Source organism: Dipteris shenzhenensis, chromosome 23 (assembly GCF_047967505.1).
Source record: "Dipteris shenzhenensis isolate YYH24624 ecotype China chromosome 23, Dip_SZ_1.0, whole genome shotgun sequence".
NCBI lineage: Eukaryota > Viridiplantae > Streptophyta > Polypodiopsida > Gleicheniales > Dipteridaceae > Dipteris > Dipteris shenzhenensis.
The window spans coordinates 23,211,645-23,226,107 of record NC_141618.1 but is presented as its reverse complement, the minus strand read 5'-3'; positions in this window follow the sequence as shown (position 1 = coordinate 23,226,107).

Genomic DNA, 14,463 nt, shown 5'->3' with positions numbered 1-14,463 from the left:
TGCCCAGGGGGTGCCTACCTTGATTGTTGTTATTCTTGCCAAAATTGTTGCGAGGGTTAAAGAAATTGTTCCCCTTCACTTTGAGTTCAAGATCCCCATCATCATGATGGCACCCGGCCATGTCATTGCATGGAGTCGTCAAAGGGATTTCTTGAATTTCATGGGGGGAATCGGGGTAGAGGGTTGTTGGAGGCATTGGATGAAGCATAGTTGCATGCAGATTTGGCAAGAGGTGGAATGGGTGTCTCTGTCGCAAGTGCAGGTGTTGATGTAGTTGTGTTAGGGGGGTTAGAGATGCATGTGTTGTAGGGACCCTCATGTTAATCATGTGCCTAGGATTGTCCCACATTGTAGGAAAATGTGCCGATGCAGACAGATCGTCAATTGGAGGTCACGGTGGAAATTTATGAGACAATTAGTGCAAAAAGGAGCCCACACAGGGGCACAAATTAGTGAGTGCTAGGTATGCTAAGATGGTGTGCAATAGGCTATAAAAATGCCCCATAGCATGGTGTTTCCATGTGTGAAACCTTGGTTCAAATGGGGTACAATTTCGCTACCAAATGGATGAGTTACGAGGGGTTAAAGTAGGCGTAAAATGGGGCACTTTTTTGGTTTTGGGGGTGGGGTGTCCTTCCTCCTAGTGTGAATGGAATTTAGTGGGAAGTAACTGAACTAGGGAAGTTAGGCTAACTGTCTAGTTATAGTAACTATCCTAGGTGTAGTTAGGTAAACTAACTATAGCTAGGCCACTAACTAGAGTACAGTTAGCCTAACTTAACTAGAACCTAACTACCCCAACCTAAGTTAGCCTAACCTAACTAGAGCCTAGCTCACCCAACCTAGGTTACTCTAAATTAACCCTATATAAACCTAGGTTAGTCCATGGGATAGGGTTAGGGCTAGGGTTAGATACTTTTTTGTATTTGTTTTTTAAAAAAATTACACAGAGAGGGGGATGGGCGGGCGGTAGTCGCCGCGCTAAGAGGGGAGGCGAGGGATGTGGAGGGGAGTTGGGAGGGGAGTGGAGGAGATGGAGGCCAAAAGGATGGAGGAGATGAGGGGAGGAAGGGGGTGTGGAGGGAGGAGATGGAGGGGAGTGGAGAAGATGGAGGCGATGGAGGGGAGGGAGGAGATGGAGGTGATGGAGGAGATGGAGGGGGTGGGGAGTGGAGGAGATGGAGGGGAGGGAGGAGATGGAGGAGGAGGTGGTGAGAGGTGGTGAGAGGAGGAGGAGATGGAGGGGAGGGAGGAGATGGAGGAGGAGGTGGTGAGAGGCGAGTGGCACTGAGGTGCGCATAGCATGGCTGCCCCAAGCGAGGCAGAGCAGCGAGTTGGAGCTGGCGAGGCAGGTGTTGCCCACCGTTATGTGCTTGGGGTGGTGGGCGCCACCTGTCAGGCAGCTTGGCTAGCCTCGCTGGGCCCTAAGGCCCTTAAGATGGGAGGAGGGGCATGGGGTGGTGGTTGGATGGTTGGGTGGGGGCGAGGGGGTGGAGGGAGAGGAGGGGCGCAAATGGAGGGGGGGGGTGGAGAGGGGGGAAATTGAGGTGGGGATGGAGAAGGGGGGGGATGGAGGTGGGGGTGGGGGTGGGGGTGGAGAGGAGGGGGGGGGATGGAGGGGGGGTAGGGATGGGGGAGAGGGGGCAAGGGGGGGGGGAGGGATGGAAGGGTAGAAAGGGGGGGGGGGGCGGGGGGGTCAGTGGGGATGGATGGGGAAGGGGGAGGGGGGGGGGGGGGGATGGAAGGGGGCAGGGGGAGAAAGGGGGACGGAAGGGGGTGGGGGTGGGGGGGAGGGCAGGGGTGGAAGGGGGAGGGGGGGCAGGGATGGAAGGGGGTGGGGGGGGATGGAGGGCAGGGTGGGGGGGGGGGCTTGGGGGGGAGAAGAGGGGGGTTGGTGGTCAAGAGAGGGGGGGGTGGAGAGGGGGGAAGGAGGTGGAGAGGGGGGGGGGGTGAGAGGGGGTGGTGGTGGTGGAAACGTGACGGATGGAAACCTTTGTCACAAATTCAAAGAAAGGAGGATATGGTCACCTGCAAAACTCTCCAAGTCTTTCTTGATGTAACAAGATTGTTGAGGGTGAATGGACGGTGGGTGGATGGCTAGGTTATCACTGCGAGAAGGTCTTGAAATAACTCACCGTGTGAGGATGGGAGTCAGGTGGTGGTTGATGGAGAGGGAGGAGGGTCTTGCATAGGGCTCGGAATGGGTAAGAGTTTGGAGGCTAGATGTGAAAGAAGAAGAATGAGGGGTGGAGTGGGTTGTAATAGAAATGTGTGTAGAGCTAGGGTTAATAAAACCCTAAACCCTTCCCGGGCCATAACTTTTCATGGTTAGCTTGGATCGCTCTTCTGTAAAAAGGTGAAATGTTTAAAATTCTAAGCTCTATGTATTGGTTCTATTATCTAGCCTGATTTGTTCTCAAGGGGCTTATTTTTAAGAAATAAAGAAATTTTCTTAAGGTAGTAACCCAAGGTTGATTCTTGGGGTTGATATGTTTGGCCAGAGTTGGGGACACAAATTTTACTCTCCTTTCCCTTGAGTGTTATGTTTATGAAATTTCATAGTAGTTTTTGTTTTACACATACTTGCGTATGTTTACTTGTTACTTGAGATGCTACTCTCCCCGACAATGGCACCAAATGTTGGCTCTCCCACAGCTTCCACAGGAAGAATAGGGTATTCTCAATATGCAGGGTTCCAAGGCTTTTTGTCACCTATAGATATTTCGGGGTTGTTGTTTGTAGTATAAGTGTAGCTTAGGACCTCGGGTCATATTCCGGTGAGAGACGTACGCTTAAGTGTGGTAAGAAAACATAGTGCATGCATGTGTTAAAGGAACATGCATCATCACAGTTGGGGTAATGAAGGCTTTCGCCTTCATTGAGGGTTTAAGGGTTTAGGAGGAGTTTAAGGGTTAGAGGGATGTTCAGGGTCTAGAAGGAGGTTCCAAGGTTTAGAGAGAGGTTCTAGAGTTTAGAAGAGGTTCCAGGATTCAGAAGGAGGATCCAAGGTTCAGGGTAGAGTACATGGTGGAGAACTCATCTCCCTTGTAGATCATGGAGGTTAAGGGTTGAGGGATTAAGGGTTTAGGGGGAGCATAGGAGTGGGAGAGGAAGAAGGTGTAAGAGCATGGGGGGGAAGGAGAGAGAGGAGAAGGGAGGAGGAGGTGGAGGGAGGAGGAGGAGGGAGGAGGAGGTCGAGGAGGACGGAGGAGGATGTTGAGTAGGAGGGGGGAGGAGGAGAGGGAGAGGATGGGTTGCAAGGTTGGAGGATAGGGGAGGAGGAGTTGCAAGGTTAGGACATGCTTTTGGACGTGGAGTGCAAGGAAGCATGGACACTTGGAGACAATTGCTTGGAATTCCAAAGTAGAACTCAACACAATGCCCCAAAGAGTGTGGACTTAATTCCATTATGGGGTATTTATACAAGTTGGAGAGCTTCTCTCTCTGCATGTAGGAATTGTAAGACATTCTCTCTCTACGTGTAGAACTTACATATAGAAGTTGCATGTAGGAGTGGCAAGTTGCATGTAGGAGTTGCATGTTGCATGTAGGAGTTGCATGTAGAACTCACATGTAGAACATGCATGTAGGAATCGCATGTAGGACTTGCATGTAGGAGTTTCAAGTAGAGCTTCCATGTAGAGGATTCCTAAGAGAGATTAATCCTAGCCTTTTCCAAGTACAAGGAGAGCTTTGCCACTACTCTACACACACATTCTATGCTACCTAAGTCCATGTTGGCACAGAGACAACATCTTTACATGTGTGACATCAAAACACATCACCCTTTTGTTTGCCTGACCTAGTTCCCCAATTAATCCCAAGTAAATCTTCAAGAGCATTTTCCCCATTTCATCCCAAGTCAATGTCCAATAGCATTTTTATCTACACGCTTACAAGACCACATAGCTTTTATTCCATGCATATGTATATTCTGAAACAAAGAAGAAAAAATGTGTAGAGGCATAAACCAAGATAATCTTGCCCATTTGGATCCAAATGTAAACTTTATGGACATGCCCACATCCTTTGCAATCTTGTCCTTATACGATTGCAATGTCCTTGAGTACACAATGCTGCAATCCATGTCTTGAAGTTGTGGTGGTGCAATGGTTTGCAAAAGGCCATAGCTTGATGATGTCGTTGAAGTGATGTATGTTGCATTACCTCTCCCATAGCCATCTCTAAACATATACAGTCCTTTCATAATCTCATCTTTCACTTCAACACATACACATGGTCATCACGGACCAAAGAGGTTGAGGGGTGGGTTTGACACAAGAGATTGGAAGACTGGAGTCGATGACATGCATGAGAGTGACGCCATGCCAGAGGCTCATAAATTTATATAACCATGAAATTTAAACAAAAAGAAAGTAATTTAATTAAAAGTTATAATTAATAAGTACATTATCAAAAACTCCCCATTGCCTTTCTATTTTCCTCTTCCTTGTGCTTTTCTTTATACAATCATGTATTTTACCCTAAAACCTACACGAGTGTATTCAATTTGTAAATCTCATTCGCTGAATTCTAACCGTTTGTTGGAAACCAATATTTAAAACCATGAAATTTTTAAAAAAAGAAAGTAATTAAATAAATATTTATAATTAATAAGCAGATGGTTGAAAAGAGACTAATTTTCTTTGTATTTGTTGCTTCATCTTGCTTGCAAAGGAAGCTCACAAAGGAGATGGCTACAAATTTTATTAGTGGGATGGAGGTGACCTTATGTTAAGAATGAGAAATAGTTCCATTTGCTACAATCCATGATAGTGATACAAATTCTATTTATCACTTTAAAAGACTTGGTGAAGATAAGGTGACAGTTATTATGTCAAAGATTCTTAATGGAGTATGTTGAGCTAAAGTATAAATGTGGAGATAAGGAAATACTTGGACATGTCATTCCCTATAATAATTCCAACAAATCATTTATTGCATGGCATAGAGATGAAAATTTTCCAACACATGTTATCAAGAATACAAAATGCATATCTTTGGATTTCAAAGTGGAATATATTTTAGAAATGATATCATTTACAAATAAGAATGTAGCAGAAGGCCATGTATTGAGATTTGAACAAGTGCAGTAGTGGTCATTTTTGCAGAGGAGGATTCTCAAAGTTACTAAATAATGAGGGTATGGATGACAACACTACCTCATTGGATGGTCCCTACTATATGGTAGGTAAGGATTTGAGATGGATCATGAAATTTTTGAAGAATAGAAAGAGACATCCGGTTTTCAATTATAAATACAAGGTATACTACAATATCGATGGAACTAAAGAATATGCCAATGTGCCAAGCTTTGTTTGTTCAAACATGGATGAGTTCATGGATATTGATAAAGTTGGTGTCAAACAAAGTTGTGGAGCTATGAAAATGCAAAATCTATAAAGGAGTGATGTTCTTTTGGGAGTGGATGAGTTTCAAGGCTCTCGACACTCTCATAGTACAGTTATGAAATGCATGGAAGATGCATCAATGAGTGATGTTCTCTCAAGAGTAGAGGAGTTTCAAGGCTCTTGATACTCTCATAATATATTTACTACAAATGGACCTAGGACTGTATCAAACCCTCCAAGATGTGCAGTTATGAAATCCATGGAAGGTGCATTGATAAGTGATGTTCTCTTAGGAGTAGAGGAGTTTCAAGGATATCAACACTCTCTAGAGTGCATTTACTTCAAATGGTCCAAGATGTGGAGTTATGAAATCCATGGAAGGTGCATCAATGAGTGATGTTCTCTCAGGAGTAGGGGAGTTTCAAGGCTCTCGACAGTCTATGGCCACAATTAATGCAAACTCTCATACAGTCATATTAAAGGAAAGGATGAGATCAACGAAAGACTACTCCATATTTGACTTTGATTCTCATAAGATCAAGGATGAAAAATCCCATGAAAACAAAGTGACAAAAAAAAACTGACAAGGAGAAGTGCTCGGAGACAAATAAGGATGTACTGAAGAAATGAAAATAGACATATAGATGCATGAAGAGGAAGTGAATCTAGGCAAATTCAGAAAAGAACCCAAAGAGAATATGAGTTGAACAAAGATGTTATGCTAAAAGCAATGTGACTTACATGTTGTAAGCGTAGATGTATGCGCTCCATTAACTTACATGACATCAAAGCATGTAGAGAATAGGTGTGGCAAAGGATAGGGAGCAAAAGAAATGAATACCTACTCATGAGATTCTCTTGATTTCTTTTAAATGACACTGTAACAGGTAGAGATTAAATCCTGAAATCTACCTATTAGTAGTATACAGCATCACCGAGAATACATTCAGAACTTTTGAAAGAGAATACATCAACTCAGAATTTAATGCAACATAGATAGTCGATTAAGGCAAACAACTGCATATTCCTTGTATTGCAAATGCTTTTGTCACGACATCATATATAGAATAGGTATAGAGCTGGACAAAATAGAGTCCGATCAAAAATATCATATCCACATTTCGAATACTGCATGACAGGCATATGAACTGAACAACTAACTTCCTACACATGACAGTTTCTTACTAACTTGCATACACGCCTCATCAACGGTTGCACAACTACTTCCTATCAAGGGTTTTCATATGTCCTATATCATTGCTAAAGATAAAGAGTTCATAAATGTGTTTGGGCTAATTCGCCCACATTGGCACACCCAGTGGAACAATCATTTTTGTGCGACAAAATTATTGAGACTCAAACCCACTCATTTATCTGCTATAGTAGATCTAGTACAATGGTCTAGATACTGAGACTGAACTAGTTGGAATCAATTCATGATCAACATCATGATCTTCATGCTGAATTCCCATAAATTACTCTTCAAACTGGTTTGCAACTTGATCTTTAAACTGCTCGTGTTCATTTTGCACCGGTTTGTTTGGAACAATACAAGTTACATCCTCATCTTTCTTTTGCACTATGTTGAACATATCCTCCGAATGGCGATTAAACAAAAATGCATCCTAGTTTCCTCCAGTCAAATCATGAACAACTTTAAAAGTTTGAAGTATTTCTTCTGGTTGTACCAAATCCTCTTGAACGTCTTCTTTTAGCTCCACACAACTGCTAGTTGGTTTCTTGGCCCTGTTGCCATATCTTCAGGTACCTGCATAGACAACAGCTTATAAATTTTTTTGACCGAATTCGTACCCTGAAGTGTTGCTGATGTCACCTAGGACTGTTGCTGGAACTGCAATAGTTGTTGCTATAGTTCTTGAATCTGGTTTTCGTGTTCTTGAACCTTATCTTTCAAGATAGTTGCTATATATTCCTCTGAAGCAAAAGCTTCATAAGGCCTTTGAGCTAAAATAAACAGTCTTTCTTTTAAATTATCCCAAACACCTTGAGATATTACTACCAACTCAGTTTTAAGATTGTCCACTGCATTTGTTGCCGCCATAAATACTCCCTCCACCTCTATTTCATCTGAAATGTCTTTCAACTGCAGCTCCAAATTCTTCAATGCATCGAGTCTTGCTTGTAACCATAAATTATTGGTTTGCAGCTCTATGTTGCATTTAGACACTACCTCCAAAACATTAAAAAATTTATCTTGCATTTCTTTTAACCATTTAGTAACAATAGGTAGACATGCTTGCTTCTTTTCTATCTGTTGCATCTGCTTCTGCTCACTTTCCTTCTACTCTTTATAAGCCTGAAAATTTTTCTATAACTGTGCTAAGTCTTGTTTGATCTTCTGCATCTCAGTACTTTCTTGGACCTGTTGTAGCAATTTATGAATTTCTTCTTGTAGATCAAAAATATCAATTGCAACTTAATGCTGAGCTGCCTGCATCTGACTCCCAAAACTACATTCAATTTCAAGTGCATGATTGAATTGCTCAAATGAAACATTAGACACAAAATTCTTATTGACAACCGGTGTATCCATTTCATCTACATTCTGTTTTTGAGACAAAGCCAGTCTTTTCTTTAAGTCCATAACTGCTCCCTTTCTTACCGAAATCTTTGACTTCATAACTAGCTGATCTTTATGCAACAGCTTTTCCTTGCTAACAATAGGTGTATTCCATAGAGCTGAGGATAGTGATTTACCCATCACCATCTCAACTAATTTTGCTGATAAGTGTATCTAGCATGTACCAGATCATCAAACATATCACTGATAATATCATCTGCATCTCCAAACAACTGCTTGCCCTTCTCCTTGTTGTGAGATAGAGTCCTCTCCTTTTTTGGAGTCACATGACTAAATAAGGCTATCACATAAGGAGCAATTCTTGAAAATGGATTTGGAGTGTGAACCTATTTTCTGGATAATAGCTGGATGACAGCTATCCTTATGTACTCTAGTTCGTGGCTCAGTTAGTATGCCACCTTAGTTAGCTGAGTTTGGTTTGAGACCCACATATAGGGTTCTTCTATTTCTTTGTACTAGAGTTCTTTTGGCTTTCACAACTAAGAAGAGGAAAATTGTTTTCAGCCTCCACCTTTGTGTGTATTCCCCCATTGTGTATGTGAGAAAGCTGCAAGTGAGACTTCTTCCTTCTCTCCCACTATCTTTACAGACAAAGCTTACCAAGAAGGAAGAATTGTTTACATGGGAAGAACCATAACAGTGGGCTTTCATTTTGTTAAAGGAAATTTTGGTTGTAGCACCTATCCTTAAAGCACCTAATTCAAAGTTGCCATTTCACATTTTTGTGGATGCTTCAGATGTGGCTATTGGAGCAGTATTGATGCAACAATATGTTAAAGGCTGGTTTTAGCCTATATACTATGAAAGCAGGAGAATGACAAAAGCAGAACAAAATTATAGTTGGACTCAGAGAGAAGCATGGGGAATGGTGTATGCTCTTTAGAAATTTCAACATTATTTGTTGGGAAATAAAGTGGTACTACATGTGGATCATCAGGCGCTTATTTATTTGGTGAACAAACCACAATTGTTTGGCCGACTAGCTAGATGGATATTATTGCTTCAAGAATATGATTATGACATTGTGCACACACCTAGAAAACATCATGTTGTTGCAGATTATTTAAGTAGATTGCTGAATGGTGAAGAACCTTTAGGGGTTCAAGATGATTTACCTGATGCTCATTTATTTTCTGTTAGTACGAAGGAAAAGTAGGATTGGTATGATCGAATGTTGCTGTTTTTAACAGATGGGGTGGTACCTCAGTCATTGTCTTGAGACCAAAGAAAGAAATTTATACTACAGAGTGAACCATTTCTAGTAATAGCTGGAGTATTTTACATTAGGTGATCTGGAGGTGTGTCCCAGACTATGAGAGAAAATTTGTTTTGATGGAAGCACATGTTGGAAGTTCGGGAGGTCACTATTTGGGAGACATCACGAGGAAAAAGATACTCCAGGCCGGTTTGTGGTGGCCTACAGTCTTAAAGGATGCTCATGAATTTGCCAAGACTTGTTTACCTTGTCAGCGAGATGGAAGACCAACAGATGTAGATAGAATGCCACATCAACTTGTACTACCTCTAGGTCCTTTCCAAAAATGGGGGCTTTATTTTATGGGTCCTATCAAACCTCTTGCTAGGTATACAAGAAGCAAGTATATCCTAGTGGCTACATATTACTGTACAAAGTGGGTGGAAGCAATTTCTTTGAAGGATAATACAGCTGCAAGCACAGCTAAGTTTCTATATTATAATATCATGACTAGATTTGGGTGTCCAATTTGAGATAGTATCTGATCAGGGAGTTCATTTTTTGAATAAAGTGATGAAGAAGCTGACAAGTTTACATATGATTGTGCATAAGAAATCAACTACGTATTATCTCCACAAGCTAATGTTCAAGCTAAAAATTCAAATAAGACATTCAAGAAAATCCTTAGGAGAATGGTTTCAGAGAATAGAACCGATTGGGACTAGAAGTTACATTCGGCGTTGTGGGCATTTCGGACATCATACAAGGTAACTACTAGAATGACACCGTTTTGTCTCGTATATGGGTGTGAAGCTGTAGTTCCGATGGAGTTCATTGTACCAAGTCTTCTAATAGCGGCTGAATGCAGATCATCTCTAGAAGAGTCAGTTAATCATAGGATCCAGCAGTTGTTGAACTTGGAAGAAGATCGGGTTGTTAGTTCATACATTTCGGATGTGATCCAGAGGTAGAGACAACATGGGTTAATAGGAATATCAAATTTAAGGTGTTCCGAAAGGGAGATCTGGTGTTAATGTTCAATTCAAAACCGGGTCCTCATCCCGATAAACTGAAGTTAAGATATAACGGTCCCTACAAGATTGTTGAGCTCTTGGGAGAGGAAACATTCAAATTAGCGAATCTGTATGTAAGAAAATAATACGTTTGTGCTCAACAGGTAACAGGATCTCGTATGCAAGAGAGAAAAGCAGATAGTATGGAGAATCAAAAATTTGATTACTGTAAAACTGATACACTAGATGGCGCTGCCTCCCAGCCGTGCACTCCTGTGTGAGAAGCTTCGATGGTGTGCTAGAAACAGTAGAGGAAGGAGGCTGGACGATAAGGAATCGGGGATGCTATAGCCAGTGATGAATATGGGCTTCACGGCTTGCTCTTATATAGCCACCAGTCATAGTCGGTTAGACTCAATTGGGAGATCGACCAAGTCCGGCCGACTGGAGGGTAGTCCCAAAATAGGCCACTGACCACATGGTAGAACCATGGCGCAAAATAGAGCAATTGACCTAAGGTTCACCATTCGGCCCAAAGCCATCCGAGATCATCTGGGGCTCCAAACGGGCCCCGCAACCCGAGAGTGGCTCGAGAGTGGGCTACCCTAGGAAATGCTCCATCTACTCTCAGTGCAGTCAGTCATGGGATGCCTTCCCGCACTTGCATGTAGCCTAGTTTGCAATGTGCCAACTCTATCTGAAGTCGTCCATCCATCGGGCCACACATGGCCCCCATTTGGTGTCCAAACCAGGACCTACCGGATAATCGAGCTACTCAAATGCCTTCTCCTCATATGGGGGGCTTACAAGTAGAGTTAGCTAGTTCCCGCGTAGTTATACGAGAGTGGAGCATTGATATCTAACACCCCCCCTCAATGTCCACCTGCAAGTGAACTTACTTTTTCGGCCCAATGCCAAGTCGATGAGGATGCCTCTCGAGCAAGTCTCTTCCAAGAGCCTTCGTGAAGATGTCCGCAGCATTCTCTGTAGTCGAACAGTACACCAAGTCGACCTCTCCATCCATGATGAGATCGTGTACAATGTGATATTGAATCTCAATGTGTTTTGTGCGAGCGTGGTACATAGGGTTCTTGGCAATTTCCATGCAACTCTGATTGTCACATGATAACTACGTAGGCTTGTTCTTCACTGCACCCATGTCCCCTAAAATCCTCCTCAACCACACTGCCTCACAAGAAGCAAAACATGTTGATTTGTACTCAGCCTCAGTAGAAGAAAGAGCAACTGTAGGTTGCTTCTTGTTGACCCATGACACAGCTCCAGATCCAAGTGAGAAACAGTAACTTGTCACTGATCTCCTGTTGTCCACGTCTCCTGCCCAAATTCGAGTCACAGAATCTGGTCAAGATGTTGCCCTTGGTATAGGTGATGCCATAATCAAGTGTGCCTTTGATGTATTTCAGCACCTGCATCCCTGCCCTCTAATGGTTCTCTCGGGGCTTATTGGAAAACCTACTTAGTACACCAGTCACAAAGCTGATGTCTGGCCGTGTGTTGTACAAGTAAATCAAATTGCCCACAAGCCTTCTGTACTTCGCTTCGTCCACCAGTGGTGATGAATCCTCATTTGAGAGCTTCACGTCAACCTCCATAGGGGTGACAATTATCTTGCACTTAGCCATGCCAAATGCCTTCACTATCTCTCTATTTTGGCTCTTGCCAAACTTCAATCCCCAAACAGAAATGCATCAGTCCAAGGTCTGTCATTTCAAACTCTCTTCCTAGCAACTGCTTTGCCTGTGAGATCTTTTCTTCATGGTACCCTGTTATGACAAGGTCATCCACATAGAGGACCATGATCATACACCTTCCTCCTTCTCTATAGATATACAAATTTGCATCAGATGGGCTCCTCCAATCCATCTGAAACATGGGCCAACTTTCCTATGCTGCTAAAGCCAAAACACTATGTATTGTGGTTAGTCGAGCTGTGGGAGCAAAAGTATCCTAATAATCAAAACCATGTACCTATGCAAATCCTTTTACCATGAGCCGAGCCTTGTACTTATCCAATGTGCCGTCGGACTTGTAATTGGTCTTGTACACCCATTTAGTGCCGATTACCTTGCGTTTTGGTGGTCGATCCACAATGTCCCAAGTGTTGTTCTTCATTATGGAGCCATACTCCGACTGCATAGCCTCCATCCACCTATCATCACCCTGTGCCTCTTCAAGACACTTGGGTTCTTCAGCATGGATCACCTCTGTCATCAAAGCGTAGTTGACAAAGTGTTCCTGCACCCTTCTTTGCTCCTCTAATCTCTTGGACCGGCGGTGTTCGGATGGTTCCTCCTCAATGGGTAGAGGTTCTCTACCATCCAAAAGCTGCTTTACCCACTTCAGGAGTGGTCGTTGCCATTGTGGTTCTGCAGGCTCTTCTTCCTCTTCTTTATCTTGAATCCTCCCAAGCATCGTTGGGGGAGTTCAGTCTGCTGTTGGTGGTTGTACTGGATGGATATCCTGGTCCTGGTTGTCTGGGAAGGAAGCATCCTCCTCCAATTGATGTGGCTGTTCTGAGAAGACCACATCGCGACTTACTATTACCTTCTTGGTAACAGGATTATAGACACGGTAACCCTTCGCCTCTTCATTGTAGCCCAAGAAAATACACTTTCGGCTCTTCAGTTCCCATTTGTTCCTGTTAGCATCAGGGACATGCACAAAACAGTCACATCCAAAAACTCTGAAATGTGCAGCTAAAGGTTTCTTACCAAAAAAGGCCTGTAGTGGAGTTATCCCATTCACAGCCTTCATGTAGCTACGATTCAGAATGTAAACTACCATGTTACATGCTCTTTCCCTTTCATCATAATCCTACCCATTTCATAGATGACACGCATCTTGTGCTCTGCTACTCCATTTTGCTGTGGTGTATGTGGCGGGGGTTTCTGCCTCTTGATCCCGTGACTTTTGTAGTAACTTTTGAATTCACTTGATGTGAACTCACCACCTCTGTCTGATCTCAACTTCTTCACCTTCCTCCCGATTTCTTTCTCGACCATTACATGCCATTCTTTGAACTTACTAAAAGCCTCATCTTTAGTCTTCAGGAATTATATCCATATCCTTCTACTATAGTCGTCAATTAGCGTCATGAAGTAGTAGGAACCACCCAAAGCTTCCATCTCCATCTTTCCATAGAGGTTTGTGTGAATGAGCTCTAGAGGAGCATTTGCCCTACTGGCCTCTTTAGGCAAGGGCTGCCGATGCTGCTTGCCCATCATGCAAGCTTCACATACATCGGGCAGATCTGTAATTTCTGGTAGCTCTGCAATCATTCCACTTTTATGCATCTCCTTTAAAGAACTAAGGTTTAGATGACCAAACCTCTCATGCCACAGCTTAGTGTTGCTCACATCGACTCGAGCACTAAAAGCTGAGAGTTTCTAGATGTTGTTGCACCGTGTACCTTTACCAATGACCTTCCCTTGAAGATCCAAAATCTGTGCGCCATTCTTATCGAATTGAACTTTGAGGTCCTGATCCGTGATCCCAGAAATGGACAACAAGTTCCTCTTAATATCTGGCACATAAAGAACATCGGACAACTATTTTACAACTCCATCTGACTTGAGAGCAATTGTACCTTTTCCTTTTGTTGGACATTTTGCATCATTGCCGACTGCTACCAGGATGTCATTCCCCTCGGGGGGGTCACTCATCATATGTAACCCTATCACGTGAGTTCAACAGAAGGATATTTTTTATTTCTAAAATTTACAGAAATAAATATACATAAGGGACTATTTTAAATAGTTTTGGAAAAAATTTACAGATTTGTATAGAAAAGGGGTACATTTTATTAATAAAAAAATTTACAGATAAGGGATTTTTAATATAGGCCTTGAACGCACGTGATATAGAGGGTTTATACATAGTGACCCCCCTGAGTCATTCCCTACCAGATGTAGAGAGGTATACCAATCCTTCCGACTGGTCATGTGGCGCGATGCACCACTGTCAATAATCTAAGGTTCATCTGCAGGTACTTGAACTGCCTCCGTGCAAATCTCCTCAATTGCTACGAATAGCTCTACTGGAACTGCTTGCGCATTGTTGCTGGACTCTTTCTTTACTCCGTTCTTCTCATCTGCAATCTTCTTCTGGCACTCATTCTGCTTGTGCCCTGCCTTGTTGCAATAGAAGCACTTGATCTTCTTCTTTCTCTTTTTATCATCAGAAGAAGATGGGTTACTAGAGTCCTTACCCTTACCTTTCTTTGATCCAGCCGAGAAAGCCGAATCTTCTCCAGTCCTCATCTTTTGATGCATCTCCTCCTCC